Raw genomic sequence first — 12551 nt, forward strand, 5'->3', positions numbered from 1 at the left:
AGGAAGATATGAGCTGTTTTCTCTTCCATGTCTCACATAAATACTCTTAATTTCTCAGTACCTTACTCCAGTTTCCTCCTTTTTTTCTTTGCCTTTTTTTCTCTGTCTAGATCATCTCTAAACACTTTTCCTTTTTCTATTTATCCAAGAAATATAATGTCTAAAAATATGTAAGTCTAAAATATTTAGATTCAAAATATTTTTAAAATGGTGATTATGGCTTCCTCTTCTATGATTTTAGTCATAATAAGTTATGAAACCAATAACAGATATGAAATCAAGAACAGCCATGGACAGAGAATATACTTTGCAACAGAGGATACTGCTTTGTGTACTCGACTTTGCTATGGATCTTATAGACCCTTTACCATGAGGATTCATGATCTTAAGGGCCAAGAAGTCATAACTCTGAAGAGACCACTACGGTGTTCCAGCTGTTGTTTCCCCTGCTGCTTGCAGGAGGTCAGTAAGCAATTACCTGAGTACTTTGTAAAGCAGGTCAGCAAGAATTTTCACCCTGTCATTGAACTACATAATCATATGAGATTTAAAGGAAAAGGAGTATACCAGCTGCTGGTTTATACTTGAGAGTAACTTGTAGGAAGGAGGCAGGTGGAAAAGAGTAAGCAGTTAGGTGCACATTCCTGAGCAGCATGCCCTCTGGGGTGGGATCGGAGATCTCAGAGACCAGACTTCTTGATCTTCAGGAGAGCTGAAAATGTAGGGCACCTGGGTCAAGTCCCTCACCTGAAATCACCACAAGGGCCTGCCCAAACCTAGAGGAGGGTTCCATAGAGGATATCTTTGAATGCCAGCCCAGAGGCAAGTGGACAGAAAAGTGAGGAAAAGAACAGAGGTGTTCATCTCATAATTTTAGCCAACTTATAGGGAGCTAACCCAAGGAAGGCTCCCTCTAAGAAATCTCAAATCCTGTGGTTTTCAGTTCTCTATTTGAAAAAAAAAAAAAAATTATATCTGAGTGTTGTGAGCACCTTCAGGCCTGTAAAGGCCAGGTTTCTCTTTCATAGAACTTGACAGCCCTCTGACAGAGAACATGAATCTCGGGGCGGGGCAGGGGGCACCAGGGCACAGAGTGTTTATGGGAAGTTGACCTTTGCCTGTATTTCCACTGGCCTGAGACCAGCACTGCCTGGGTCACTCAGGCATCCATACGGGTAGCTGTGAGAACAGGGCAGACAGAGCTACAAGCACATAGACATTTGATGTCTAATACTGCACTTCTTTTGAAAGGATAACTTAACTTATTTATACTGAATTTTGTTTCCCATGTCACTTACTTTAGATATAACAATACTCATAAAAATAGCTAAGGCGAAATTGAGAGTTTGATGGAATATTTTCTACAATTTGTAGGGCACATTAGCATACATTATACTTTTGGTCTTAAAAATAGGTCTAAGAAGTCCTTATTTACAGATGAACATGCTGGGATACTCAAGGTCAAGGTCACCCACCTAGGGTTCAGAGCCAAGATCCCAGGCCCTGTTTTTCTTTGTGTCCTACCACTATTGCCACTCATATTGGAACATTGTCCCAGGGATCAGAGCTCCATTTGTATGCTAAACTACTGTTTATAAAGGAGTTTAAGAGTTTTAATAATTTAGATATTTTTCATAAGTATGAAATAAAGAACATTTTGAAATATAGGAGGCCATACTTCAAAGTGGAGACTGTGTGTGCAGTTTGTGTCTCATCCCTTCCACTTTGCAGCTGGGGAAACTTAAACTAATTAATTTACCTCTCTGTCCCTCAGTTACTTCCTCTATAAATAGGAATAATAGGACAAACCTGCTAAGAATGAAGTGTGAATTAAGTGGTGCATAGGGCAGCATTTTGCACTCAGAAAATGAGCAAAGGATTTAAATAGACATTAAAGAAATGTCTTTTTCAAAGAAAACATACAAATTGCCAAAAGATATATGAAAAGCTGCTCAAAATCACTATTGGTCAGAAAAATGCAAATCAAACCCACAATGATATATTACATCACACCTGTTAGAATGTCTGTTATCACAAAGACATGTTGGCAAGGATGTATCAATAGAAAAAAGGGAAATTTTGTATATTGGTGGAAATGTAAATAGCCATTATGGAGATGAGTATCAAGTCTCCTCAGATTATTAAAAATAGAACTACCACATGAGCCAGCAATCCAACATTTGAGTATATATCCTTAGGAAATAATGTCAAGTTCTCAAAGAGATTTCTGTACTTATGTGTTTATTGAACCCTTATTTAGTAGCCATGATATGGAAACATCCTTAGTGTCTACTGACTAGTGAATGGATAAAGAAAATGTGAGATGTATATATATATATATATATATACACACACACACACATGTGCATACATATATATACAAATATAAAATATTATTCAGCCAAAAAAAGAGAAGAAAATCTTGCCATTTGTGATAATATACATGCACCTGAAAGTATTGTGCTAATTGATAAGTCAGATTAAAAAGACAAATGCTGTATGGTTTTATGTATATGTCTAATCTGGGGGAAAAAAAAAGTCTAACTCATAGATACAAAGAGCATAATGGTAATTGCCAGGTACTGGTGGGTGGGAGAATCGGGGTATGTTAAGTCAAACACTACAAATTTGCAGTGATAAAATGAATAAGTTCTGAGGATCTAATATGCAGCCTGAGGACTACAGTTAATAATACTCTATACTTGAAATTTGAGGAAATAGATCTCATGTGTTCTTACAAAAAAAAAAAAAAAATTTACCCATGTGAGGTGATGATTGTTTCATTTAACTTAATTGTGGTAATCTTTCTACAATGTGTTTGTATAACAGACCATCGCATCATGCACTTTAAACATATTACTAATTTTGTGTGCCAACTGTACCTCAGTGAAGGTGGGAGAAAATAATATTATTAATTGAAAAAAACTACTCAATAAATGAAAGGGATTATCAGACATTGTTACAATGATGATGATAATTACATATTACCTTACTCTCTTGTTTTTGTAGATAGAAATCTATGCTCCTCCTGGTATACCAATAGGTTATGTTACACAGACCTGGCACCCATGTCTGCCAAAGTTTACACTTCAAAATGAAAATAAAAAGGACATTCTAAGAATTATAGGCCCATATTTTGTGTGCAACTTTTGTGGAAATATTGAATATAAGGTAAGAGATGTGATATATTTATAGGATTTGCTTTTCTAATATAAGGATAATATAATTTTGTAAGATGTTACAAATATATTAAATATTTGTATACTGACATCTCAAGAGGATGATAATGTGCTCATGTATTTAACTTTGGTCAGAAAGGTAGTTATTGCTCTAATTAGATGTCAGTGTTGATTATGTTAAATGGCAAAAAGAGCGGCAGAGCCTTACAGTCAAATAAACATAAGCAAAATATCTAACATTTAAACATGGTGGGTTTTGTATGGAGGCACTGAATATTATCATTCAAAACAGAACATTGTGTGTTTTCAGTCATGTCCGACTCTTTGAGGCCTCATGGACTGTGGCCTGCCAGGCTCCTTCATCCATGGGATCTTTCAGGCAACGATACCGGAGTGGGTTGCCATTTTCTCCACCAAGGGATCTTCCTGACCCTGCATTGGCAGGGGATTCAATTCTTTACCACTGAGCCATCAGGGAAGCCCAAAAAAAGAACATTAGCCTTGTTATTAAATCTGATTGCCAAAGCATTTAATCTTTCCTTTAGTATGAAACAGACTTCCAGTGCTCTAGACCCTTTTCAGGAGCTCTGACTCTTTAAGTTCCTTTGAAAAGCTCATGTATGCAAAGAAAATTTTAACAAAAATTCAGTAAGACATACTATACAGTTATGCTTTCTATGGTCCTGTAAACCACAATATATTTGTATATTTATTACTACATGAATAAATTCTATCATGGCAGTTTTTCAGCAGGTAGTCTAGCCTTATAGCTTTTATATTATTCAGATACAAATGCATAATATAAAGGTTCAGTGTTTTATAACTTAATCTTAATGATTCTCTTAGAAAACCATAAAATCTGTTCAGCTGCATCCAAATTTCCACACAAGGGACAAAAATCTAAATCTGGAACTAACACAACATTGTAAAGCAATTATCCTGCAATTAAAAATAAATTAAAAAACAAGAAAGATTTTACTTTGGAGCTTTTTGTTCTATACATCATTCCTCTTTTATTGTTAAGCACCATTCTGTTGTCCAGTCTTACCCCAGGTTTTGAGCTGGAGCATCCCATCAAGTTATTATTGGTTACCTACCTTCACTCAAAACTGCCAGTCCTCTTTTCTGGGCTTTTGGCATTTTACATTTTCCTACTGACAGTAGATGATAATGAGGCCTTCTATCATATTTAAACAATCACCCTATATCAAGCCTCTGTGCTTGTCTTAAATTAGAATTCAGATGGGCATTCCATTTACTACCCCACTCCCCCAATGGCTTCTAGAAATTTATCAAAGAAATATTTCATATTTATATCATTTTCACTTAACATTTATTTTGATCAGTTTAACTCATTTATTAAGTCTGTCTTAATGTTAAGTTTTCAGCAAAACTACTTTTATGTAAGTCCTCTAAAGCAAAGAAATAATTTTTCATGTATCTATCAGTTCAGTTCAGTTCAGTCTATCAGTCGTGTCCGAATCTTTGCAACCCCATGAATCGCAGCATGCCAGGCCTCCATGTCCATCACCAACTCCCGGAGTTCACTCAGACTCATATCCATCGAGTCGGTGATGCCATGCAGCCATCTCTTCCTCTGTTGTCCCCTTCTCCTCCTGCCCCCAATCCCTCCCAGAATCAGAGTCTTTTCCAATGAGTCAACTCTTCGCATGAGGTGGCCAAAGTACTGGAGTTTCAGCTTTAGCATCATTCCTTCCAAAGAACACCCAGGGCTGACCTTTAGAATGGACTGGTTGAATCTCCTTGCAGTCCAAGGGACTCTCAAGAGTCTTCTCCAACACCACAGTTCAAAAGCATCAATTCTTCGGTGCTCAGCTTTCTTCATAGTCCAACTCTCACATCCATTCATGACCACAGGAAAAACCATAGCCTTGACTAGATGGACCTTTGTTGGCAAAGTAATGTCTCTGTTTTTCAATACGCTATCTAGGCTGGTCATAACTTTCCTTCCAAGGAGTAAGCGTCTTTTACTTTCATGGCTGCAGTCACCATCTGCAGTGATTTTGGAGCCCAAAAAAATAAAGTCTGACTCTGTTTCCACTGTTTCCCTATATATTTCCCATGAAGTGATGGGACCAGATGCCATGATCTTCATTTTCTGAATGTTGAGTTTTAAGCCAACTTTTTCACTCTCCACTTTCACTTTCACCAAGAGGCTTTTTAGTTTCTTTTCACTTTCTGCCATAAGGGTGGTGTCATCTGCATATCTGAGGTTATTGATATTTCTCCCGGCAATCTTGATTCCAGCTTGTGTTTCTTCCAGCCCAGCGTTTCTCATGATGTACTTTGCATATAAGTTAAATAAGCAGGGTGACAATATACAGCCTTGACGTACTCCTTCTCCTATTTGGAACCAGTCTGTTGTTCCATGTCCAGTTCTAACTGTTGCCTACTGACCTGCATATAGGTTTCTCAAGAGGCAGGTCAGGTGGTCTGGTATTCCCATCTCTTTCAGAATTTTCCACTGTTTATTGTGATCCACATAGTCAAAGGCTTTGGCGTAGTCAATAAAGCAGAAACAGATGTTTTTCTGGAACTCTCTTGCTTTTTTGATGATCCAGCAGATGTTGGCAATTTAATCTCTGGTTCCTCTGCCGTTTCTAAAACCAGCTTGAACATCTGGAAGTTCACAGTTCACATATTGCTGAAGCCTGGCTTGGAGAATTTTGAGCATGTATCTATAGACAGATGCAAATATCTGTATGCATCTAATGGATCATAATATACACAGTTCCATTTGGCATGTGATTTTAAGAGTATATCTGTTTCATTTTTATCCAACTTTGAAAGCAGATTAAAGTTTTCTAGAATTTTTAAGACTGTCTCCTTTTTCAATTTAGATTAAATCTCTTGATGGAAAAAATGTGGTTGGCAAGATTTCCAAGCAGTTTACTAAGATTATGAGAGAAATATTTACACACTAAAGTAGCTTTGGCATCCAGTTTCCTGCGGACATTGATGTGAAAATGAAAGCTATGATACTTGGCATGTGTTTTCTCCTTGTAAGTCTGTTCTCACTAATTTTGGCTGTAGATGATTTCTCTAGTATCAGGTTTAAATTATTCAGTAAATTGTGCATTTTAGAATGAGCTTCTTAAATTTATAGCTTTTTTACCCCCAAAAGTATTTATTTAATTCTGGCTCTTAAATTCCATTTTCACCTGATACTGTGGATTTATAGGTGACTAGTTCTCTCTGGAACCTCTACTTAGTTTCACATGTCAACAGAAAGACCTTATATGTTAAGGAGAGGCCCTAGTCTTTGGGGCTTGTATTAAAAATTCAAAATTAGTTATGTGGGCATACTTTAAATATGAGCTTACATAGGATAAAACTCAGAGAAACAGATAGGTTTCCTTTTGATTCACTATTAAGTCATGTAATATAAGGTGTAATCTGCAATGAGTATACATCCAATCAAGCCATCAGATCAAATTGCAAATTGAGAGGAAATACATGGGATAAAGCAATGAACCAGACCTTATCTTCACATTAAATCATATAGGGAGGGTTCAGAAACCCCAAATACCATATCATACCCCAGTTCAATTAAGTCAGAAGCTTAGCATCAGAGGCTTCTCAGATAAATTCATATCTGGTCAAATTCAGATAAAACTCCTCAGATAAATTCATATCTGGTCAAAGACGCCTGAGACAGAGCAATGATTTTTCTGTAATCCCTTCCTGTACAGTAGAAATGCCTGGGTAGCTTTCACACTCCCTATGTCAAGACTGCCCACATCTAGTAAACCAAAATCTGTGGAGGTGGAAACAAGTCTTTAAGCTGATTAGGCTCCCAGGTCATTCCAGTTTCCAAACAAGATTTGCAATCAATAGATAACTATCTTAAACAGTCATTGGAAATCCAATCAGGAAAAACCAAAAAGAGGATATATAGCAAACAGGGCCCTTTCCTTGAACAAATAATTGTCAAGGAAGATAAAAAGAAAAATAAAATGAAAAAAGTAGAGAGACATCAACCTTACCCAGTTTGTGGAGCATGTCTAGATATTGATTTGAACAAATCAATGTAAAAACACATTAACAGAGCATCCAGGGAATTTGAATACTGACTGGCTATTTGATGATGATATAAAACTAAAGTTTTTTAGCTCTGATGATGATAATAATACCTATGTATTATTGTTGTTCAGTTGCTAAGTCATGTCCAACTGTTTGCAACCGCCATGGTCTGCAGCACACCAGGCTTCCCTATCCTTCACTATCTCCTGGAGTTTGCTCAAGTTCATGTCTATTAAGTCAGTGATGCTGTCTAGCCATCTCATCCTCTGTTGCCCACTTCTCCTTTTGTCTTCAAACTTTCCCAACATCAGGGTCTTTTCCAATGTTTTGGCTCTTTGCATAGGTGGCCAAAGTACTGAAGCTTCAGCTTAAGAATCAGTCCTTCCAATAAATATTCAGGGTTGATTTCCTATAGGATTGACTGGTTTGATCTCTTTGCTGTCCAAGGGACTCCAAGAGTGTTCTCCAGCACCACAGGTCAAAAACATCAATCTTTGGCACTCAGCTTCCTTATGGTCCAACTGTCACATCCATACATGACTACTGGATAAACCATAGCTTTGGTAATATGGCCCTTTGTCAGCAAATGGATGTCTCTGATTTTTAATATGCTGTCTACATTTGTCACAGCTTTCCCTCTAAGCAGCAGCATCTTTTAATTTCATGGCTGCAGTAACTGTCTGTAGTGATTTTGGAGCCCAAGAAAATAAAATCTGTCACTGCTTCCACTTTTTCCCTATCTATTCACCATGAAGTGATGGGGCTGGATGCCATGATCTTAGTTTTTTGAATGTTAAGTTTTAAGCCAACTTTTTCACCCTCCTCTTTCACTCTCATTAAGAGGCTCTTTAGCTCCTCTTTGCTTTCTGCTACTAGAATGGTATCATCTGCATATCTGAGGTTGCTGATATTCTTTGCATAAATCTTGATTCCACTTTGTGATTCATCCAGCCTAGCATTTCCCATGATGTACTCTGCATAGAAGTTAAATAAGTATGGTGACAATACTTATTGTCATACTCCTACAGCATTGTAATACTCCTTTCTCAATTTTGAACCAGTTCATTGTCCCATGTCTGGTTCTGACTGTTGCTTCTTGACTCATATACAGTTTTCTCAGGAGACAGGTAAGGTGGTTTGGTACTCTCATCTCATTAAGAATCTTACACAGTTTTTTTGATCCAAGTAATCAAGGGCTTTAGCATAGTCAATAAAGCAAGAGTAGATGTTTTTGTGGAACTCCCTTGCTTTCTCTAAGATCCAGTGAATGCTGGCAATTTGATCTCTGGTTCTCTTTGAAACCCAGCTTGTGCATCTGGAAGTTCTCGGTTCACGTACTGCTGAAGCCCAGCTTGAAAGATTTTGAACATAACCTTGCTAGCATGTGAAATGAACACAATTGTGCAGTAGTTTGAACATTTTGGGGCGTTGCCTTTCCTTGGGATTGTAATGAAAACTGACCTTTTCCAGTCCAGTGGCCACTGCTGAGTTTTCCACATTTGCTAACATATTGAGTACAGTACTTTAACGGTATCATTATTTATGACTTTAAATCGCTCAGCTGGAATTCTATCACCTCCACTAGCTTTTCTTGCAGTAATCCTTTCTAAGGCCCACTAGACTTCACATTCTAGGATGTCTGACTCTAGATGAGTGATCACACCATCATGGTTATCCATGTCATTAAGACCTTTCTTCTATGGTTCTTCTGTATATTCTTTCCCCCTTATCTTAATCTCTTCTGCCTCTGTTAGGTCTTACTGTTTTGGTCCTTTATCATGGCTATCCTTGCATGAAATGTTCTCTTGATATCTCTGATAAGAGATCTCTAGTCTTTCCATTCTGTTGTTTTCCTCTATTTCTTTGCACTGTTCATTGAAAAAGACCTACTTATCTCTCCTTACTGTTCTTGGAACTCTACATTCAGTTGGGTATATCTTTCCCCTTTTCCCTTGCCTTTCACTTCTCTTCTTTCTTCTATTTGTAAAGCCTCCTAGATAACCACTTTGCCTTCTTGGATTTCTTTTTCTTTGGAATGGTTTTGATTACCACTTCCTCTACAATGTTACAAACCTTCGTCCATAATTCTTCAGGCACTCTATCAGACCTAATCCCTTGAATATATTTGTCATTCCACTGTATAATCATAAGAGCCTTGATTCAGATCACACCCAAATGGCCAAGTGGTTTTCCCTACTTTCTTCAATATAAGCCTGAATTTTGCAAGAAGGAGCTTATGATCTAAGCCAAAGTCAGCTCCAGGTCTTGTTTTTACTGACTGTGTTGAGTTGCTCCATATTTGGCTGCAAATAACATAGTCTTATTTTGGTATTGACCATCTGATGATGTCCATGTGTATAGTCTTCTCTTTGCTTATTGGAAAAGGGTGCTTACTATGACCAGGATTTTCTCTTAAGAAAACACCGTTAGCCTTTCCCCTGCTTCATTTTGTACTCCAAGGCCAAACTTGCCTGTCATTCAGGGTATTTCTTGACTTCCTACTTTTGCATTCTAATCCCCTATGATGAAAAGGACATTTTTTTTTTTTTTTTAATGGTAGTTCTAGAAGATGCTGTAGATATTCACAAAACTTGTCAGCTTCAGCTCCTTCAGCATCAGTGGTTGGGTATAGACTTGGATTACTGTGCTGTTGAATGATTTACCTTGAAAATGAACTGAGATCATTCTGTTATTTTTGAGGCTGCACCCGAGTACTGCATTTTGAACTCTGTTCTTGACCCCAGAGATCAAATTGCCAACATCCACTGGATCATGGAAAAAGCAAGAGAGTTCCAGAAAAAACATATATTTCTGCTTTATTGACTATGCCAAAGCCTTTGACTGTGTGGATCACAATAAACTGTGGAAAATTCTGAAAGAGATAGGAATACCAGACCACCTGACCTGCCTCTTGAGAAATCTGTATGGAGGTCAGGAAGCAACAGTTAGAACTGGACATGGAACAACAGACTGGTTCCAAATAGGAAAAGGAGTACGTCAAGGCTGTATATTGTCATCCTGCTTATTTAATTTATATGCAGCATACATCATGAGAAACGCTGGACTGGAAGAAACACAAGCTGGAATCAAGATTGCCGGGAGAAATATCAATAACCTCAGATATGCAGATGACACCACTCTTATGGCAGAAAGTCAAGAGGAACTAAAAAGCCTCTTGATGAAAGTGAAAGGGGAGAGTGAAAAAGTTGGCTTAAAGCTCAACATTCAGAAAACAAAGATCATGGCATCTGGTCCCATCACTTTATGGGAAATAGATGGGGAAGCAGTGTCAGACTTTATTTTTCTGGGCTCCAAAATCACTGCAGATGGTGACTGCAGCTATGAAATTAAAAGACACTTACTCCTTGGAAGGAAAGTTATGACCAACCTAGATAGCCTATTCAAAAGCAGAGACATTACTTTGCCAACAAAGGTTCATCTAGTCAAGGCTATGGTTTTTCCAGTGGTCATGTATGGATGTGAGAGTTGGACTGTGAAGAAGGCTGAGCACCGAAGAATTGATGCTTTTGAACTGTGGTGTTGGAGAAGACTCTTGAGAGTCCCTTGGGCTGCAAGGAAATCCAACCAGTCCATTCTAAAGGAGATCAGCCCTGGGATTTCTTTGGAAGGAATGATGCTTAAGCTGAAACTCCAGCACTTTGGCCACCTCATGCAAAGAGTTGACTCATTGTAAAAGACTCTGATGCTGGGAGGGATTGGGGGCAGGAGGAGAAGGGGATGACAGAGGATGAGATGGCTGGATGGCATCACTGACTCAATGGACGTGAGTCTGAGTGAACTCCAGGAGTTGGTGCTGGACAGGGAGGCCTGGTGTGCTGCGATTTATGGGGTTGCAAAGATTTGGACACAACTGAGCGACTGAACTGAACTTGACCCCAAGGGGTATTCCATTTCTTCTAAGTGATTCTTGCCCACAATATATTCTTGCCCACAACAGATATAATGATCATCTTAATTAAATTCACCCATTCCTGTCCATTTTAGTCACTGACTCCTAAGATGTCAATGTTACTCTTGTTATCTCCTGTTTGACTATGTCCAATTTACCTTGATTCACAGACCTAACATTCCAGGTTCCTATGCAATACTGTTCTTTACAGCATCAGTCTTAACTTTCACCACCAGACACATCCATAACTGAGTATCAATTCTGCTTTGGTTGAGCCACTCCATTCTTCCTGGAGATATTAGTTATTGCCTTCAGCTTCCCCAGTACTATATTGGACACCTTCTGACCTGGAGGGCTCATTTTCATATCTTTTTGCCTTGTCGTTCTGTCCATAAGGTTCTCCCTTCAAGAATACTGGAGTGGGTTGCTATTTCCTTCTCCAGTGGATTATGTTTTGTCAGAACTTATCACTATGACCTGTCCATCTTGGGTGGCCCTGCATGACATGACTCAGCTTCACTGAGTACACAAGCCCCTTTGCCATGACAAGGCTGTGATCCATGAAGGAGAAATTACCAGAAGATGAATTTAATTCTTGCAGTAATCAAAAAATGCATAGAATTATGGGATTTCATTGCTATTAAAATTAAATGCTGCAGGTGGAGCTCATATAGCTATTGACTTGCTACGGCTTTTTAATTTTCATAGTTTTTTTTTCTTGTTTAACAGATATATAAATGTGTTTCATCAGATCCCTTAGCATCCCTCTGCATCAGAATTATCTCTGTTATGCTGTTGAAATTCATTTCTGTATTTTTGTTTTTATCTAGGATTTCATGTTTTATGAAAACAATGGCTGTATTCAACTTTTGACAGGAGGAATATGATAGCAGAGTAATGAAAGTATCAAAAAATTTGATGTCTATATTAACTGGGACTGTATAAAAGAAAAACTCGTTTTTTTTTTCTCTTGAAAGTCATTATGCCACATATGAAATACTCTTGGTATCTGTAGTCCCAGAATGTGATTTCAGTTTGAAACAATGGTCCATTTTCTGTTCACATGCTTATAAATATTTTATACATTTTCTTTGACTGTTCACTGTGTATTTGGGAGAAATGCATAGGACTGTTTACCTTTAGACATGAAACTTCTTATGAAAAACTATTTTGAATTATATTCTGATTTATTTTACATTTTTATAGCAAAAATTAATGAAAGACTTATTAAATGAATTATACTGTAAAATTATATTTTATTAAATCTAATTATTTCACACATAATAAGTGATGTTATTTTGCAAACACTGTATATTTGAGAACTAATATTAACATAATTTCAGTTTCCTTTACAATTATGTTCAAATAATAATATAAAAACCAAGGAAAGTAAATGTGTTTGTTTTATTTTCAGGGAT

General features: G+C 37.5%; 1 pseudogene; it reads left to right on the top strand.

Annotated features, from left to right (window-relative positions):
- The first annotated feature begins 216 nt into the window (after window positions 1–216).
- LOC102280328 (phospholipid scramblase 2-like) lies at window positions 217–12020 on the top strand (annotated as a pseudogene).
- Window positions 12021–12551: the final 531 nt, after the last annotated feature.

This window comes from Bos mutus, chromosome 1 (genome assembly GCF_027580195.1).
Source record: "Bos mutus isolate GX-2022 chromosome 1, NWIPB_WYAK_1.1, whole genome shotgun sequence".
Taxonomy (NCBI): Eukaryota; Metazoa; Chordata; class Mammalia; order Artiodactyla; family Bovidae; genus Bos; species Bos mutus.